Raw genomic sequence first — 4,350 nt, forward strand, 5'->3', positions numbered from 1 at the left:
GCATCGACATCTCCGTTGCCGCCAATTTTCAAACTTGCATCCGTTGTCAGTTGCCGGTTCTTGTCGTTGTTCGTTCTGAGCCCGACCGCACTCGCACGCGCCTGTGGCATCGTTGAAACCCTGTTTTAAAAGTGTGCATAAAACTTTCTCTGATCGGGTTGAGATTTGACGTGCGGTCTTATTTTAATATAGGTAGGCCGCCTGTCAAGTTTCGTCACAATCGGAGTCCGTCTAGTACCCTAACGGTCGACCGTAGAGGCACCGTATTCGGTCTATCGTCGGACGTGTCCCGGTGTTTTAAATCTTGTTGCCGCGTCGCCCGTTTTCCCTCTCGTCTCCGGTTCTCTACTCTACACAGCCACTCGTCCGTCCCGCGTTCGGAATTACACGAATCCGACCGCACGGTTGGATCTGGAACGGAATTCCGGTTAACCTAGCCCCCATTTTCTCTATAAATACCCCCCCCCCCTCATAATTTTAGACAACCCCCTCTCCTCTCTCCTCGAAAACCGCGCCCGAAACCCTAATCCGGCCACTCTCTCTCCTCCCTTCCCCTTTGCGCAGCCGTCAGGCCCGCCAGGCCCAGATCAGGCCCGACCGAGCCCAGATCCGCGCCGCCGCATCTCCCTCACTGCCCGAGCTTCCCTGCCGGCACCGCCGCACCTCCCGCGCGCCCTCACCAGCCCCTCGTCGGAGACCCGCCTGCCGGATGCTCGCCGGAGTCCTCCGCCCCCGCGCCCGAGCTCGCCGGCCATGGCCGCCTCCTGCCGCCTCGCCGTCCTCCGCCGCCGCGTCAGATCCAGCGCCCCGCGTGCTCGCCTCCCGCGCGCCCCGCGCTGCTGCCTCGCCTCGCCGTCCTCGCCGCCTCCCGGTCCCCTGCCGGTGCCTCAGCGCCGTCGTGCGTCGCCGGCAGCCACCGCCGCCTGGGGCCTTCGCCTCGTCGGGATCGGGACACTCCGCCCTCCCACTTTGACCAAACCACCGAGGGCCGCCTGCCCCGATCCAGCCAGCAGCGTCGCGTGGGCCTCCCTCGCCAGCGAGCAGCTGCCTCGCCCGGCCCGTCCTCCAGCGCCGCGTGGGCGTTGTCCGGCCCAGCTCGCCCCCTCTAGTGCCTCCTCTCCAGGCCGGTCCAAGGGCCCATGGTGAGCTCCTCGTTAGTCCCCACCCGTGGCGTAGATTAGTTACCTTGCGCCTATGCCCTGTTTCGGTCAGTTAGAAGTTTAGGCCCGTTAGTTATTTTTTTTTTAGCTTTTCGGATTTATTTAAATTTCAGGAAATATGCTAGATTTTAAAACGCCCGTAACTTTTATTCCGTTAGTCGGATCACGATGAGTTGTATATGGTTTTGGTGTAGAATTTCGTGTAGAATCCGAATTTATAACTTGCATATTTGTTTGACATGGTTTGTCATGCCAAATGCATAGATTAACATGCTGTTCCAATAGGATACGTCCCGTATTTTATTTCTCGTGCGTGTTCGAATAGCTCGAATGCCGTAGTAAATATGTCCATGTTTTAGGAACCACTTTTCCATGTATTTTAGAGTAGCCATTGGTATTTTTGCATGTAGGGATTTGCTGCTAGTTTATTTCCCATATATAGGACATTATTCTCGCATTTATGTGTGGCAATATTTTTATGTTGCAACCCCACATGTTTTATATGTTTTCGGGGTAGGATTTTTCTGTGCAATTAGTTTTAGCTTTTGAGCAAGTTAGTTTGAGCGATATTTTTCTATGTTGCCCTCTTGTCTATTTCGTAGGATTTATTCTGTGCGTGCTATGATCAAGTTGTCAACTAGGGAGTTGTTCTTTGATGCTTAGTCTAACCCCTTGTATTTTTGGTTGCAATAGAAATGCATGTTTAGGTGTGGTTTGCTTGCTCTCAAGTTGCTAGAAATAGTGATGTTTTAGAGATGCTGAAATATTTCTAAGTCTGAGATCTGTTATATTTTGTTGATGTCTTGTCTTGCTTCTATCTTGTGATCTGTAGCTCTTTTGAGGTTGGTGCAATGGAGTTAGTTGTAGACTTTGTGTTTCTCTAGAATGCTATGAATTTTCATGCCATTTGGAGCCATGTAGCTATTGGTTTTGCTGCTGTCAATATGGCTTTAGATCGAAAACAGCACTTTCATTAAGTGTAATTTTCACTAAGTCTAAAACTGTGTGTGAGATGCCATTTTGTGACTTCTTTCCCTAGTGATCCATGATGCCATGCTAGTTGTTGTTAGTTGTTTCTTGTAGTGCTTCTTGCCCTCTGTCGTGTTATGCCTTGGTTGAGTATATTGGAGTTGAGTAGCTCATAGTTGTGGGGTGTAGAAAATGCTATGTGGCTGATTTTGGCAGATTGTAGTGTTTTCTTGTTTTGCTCGTAGTTGTTGATCCGTAGCTCCATTTTGATCGTGTCCTATATGAAACTTGCTTAGAATCTCGTGTAGTTTCATTTTCTCTTGTTGGTTGTATGTTTTGAAGTGCTCGTGACCGTCGTTGCACACATATTGCATTCATGCCATCATATCTTGCGGTGCTTGTATCTTTTGAGCCGTAGCTCCGTTGGAGATGTTCTCTATGTGTAAATTGCTTGTAACGACGCATAGAATCACGTGAGCCTATTTGTTTTGCTGTTTAACAACTAATTAAATGTGTTAGTTCAGATCTAGACAGAATTGTAAATTAACACGTGAGGTCGTCTCGGAGGTGCTATATGTCATTTTCCGACCTCATTTAAAATGCCTAGATAGGTAGTTTAATTACGCTTCACCTCTTGCCATGTTTAACCACATTTAATATTGTTGTGTACCTAATCGGGATAGAACTAAATAATTAACGTGGAGTTTCGTCAATATGCAACTCGTTGCATATTGAACTTCACTTAAAGTGCAGTGTGTGTTTGTGTGAATTGTCATGTCGTGACTTGCATGTATTCAGCTGCTCATGCATCATTGGTGTTGTGCATCGTCTGGTGAATTCCGTGTGTTGATTTGTGTTTCCGGTTTGCTTCGTCTCGTTAGAGTTCCGCAGCGTGCCGGATTGTGAGGACCCGTTCGACTACGTCGGTTCGTCTGCTTCACGGAGGCATTCTTCTTCCAAGCGGGATCTCAGGCAAGATGACCATTTCCCCAGATACCATTACTATCATTGCCATGCTAATTTTATCGCTTCTATCGATTATGTCTCGTTGCCTACCACCTGTTAAATATCAGCCTCTCAACAATGTCATGAAACCTTCAACCTGTTCAACCTAGCAAACCACTGATTGGCTATGTTACCGCTTGCTTAACCCTGTGTTAGCGTTGCTAGTTGCCGGTACAGTTAATTCCATGTGAAAGCATGGGTTCCTTGTTATATCACCATATTAAATGCTATTTAATTTAATGGACCTATATACTTGGTAAAAGGTGGAAGGCTCGGCCTTTCTAGCCTGGTGTTTTGTTCCACCTTTGCCCCCTTAGTTTCGGCTACCGGTGTTATGTTCCATAATTGAGCGCTCCTAACACGATCGGGGTTGTTATGGGGACCCCCTTGATAATTCGTTTTAGATTAAAGCTAGTCTGGCAAGGCCCAACTTTGGTACTACATTTGCTTAATAACCTAATGAAATTGCATAGGGACTTTCCAGACCCCGAGGATAATTTAATCAACCCCCGGGCCAGTGGTCCTCATGAGTGTTGGTCCCACCTGAGCGATGTCCGGCGCCCCTCTGGTCACCCAGAGGTTTAGTGATCCCGACGTCTAGCTCATCCGTCGTGTCCTGAGAACGAGATACGCGGCTCCTATCGGGATCGTCGACACGTCGGGCGGCCTTGCTGGATTAGTTTTACCTTTGACGAGATATCTTGTGCATCGGGATTCCGGTGATGCTTTGGGTAATCTCAGAGTTGAGGTTTTCCATTAGGGAATCCGACGAGATCGCGAGCTTCGTGATTGAGGATTTCTATGCGGCTTGTGGTAATTTGTGATGGACTAGTTGGAGCACCCCTGCAGGGTTAAATCTTTTCGGAAAGCCATGCCCGCGGTTATGTAGCAACGTGGAAACTTTGTTTAACACTGGTTCTAGATAACTTGAAGTCAACTTAATTAAAAATATGCCAACTGTGTGCGTAACCGTGACTGTCTCTTTCAGAGTTCCTTCTTCGATCGAGGACACGGTGGGGTTATGTCTGACGTAAGTAGGTGTTCAGGATCATTCATTTGATCATCAGTAGTTCACGTCCGCTATGCGTAGATCTTCCCCCTCTTATTTCTTGTACTCGTAAGTTAGCCACCTCATATAATGCTTAGTCGCTGCTGCAACCTCACCACTTTATCATGCCTCACCCAATTAAGCTTTGCTAGTCTTGATACCTTTGGA

The sequence above is a fragment of the Hordeum vulgare genome, chromosome 6H (assembly GCF_904849725.1).
Source record: "Hordeum vulgare subsp. vulgare chromosome 6H, MorexV3_pseudomolecules_assembly, whole genome shotgun sequence".
Lineage (NCBI taxonomy): Eukaryota > Viridiplantae > Streptophyta > Magnoliopsida > Poales > Poaceae > Hordeum > Hordeum vulgare.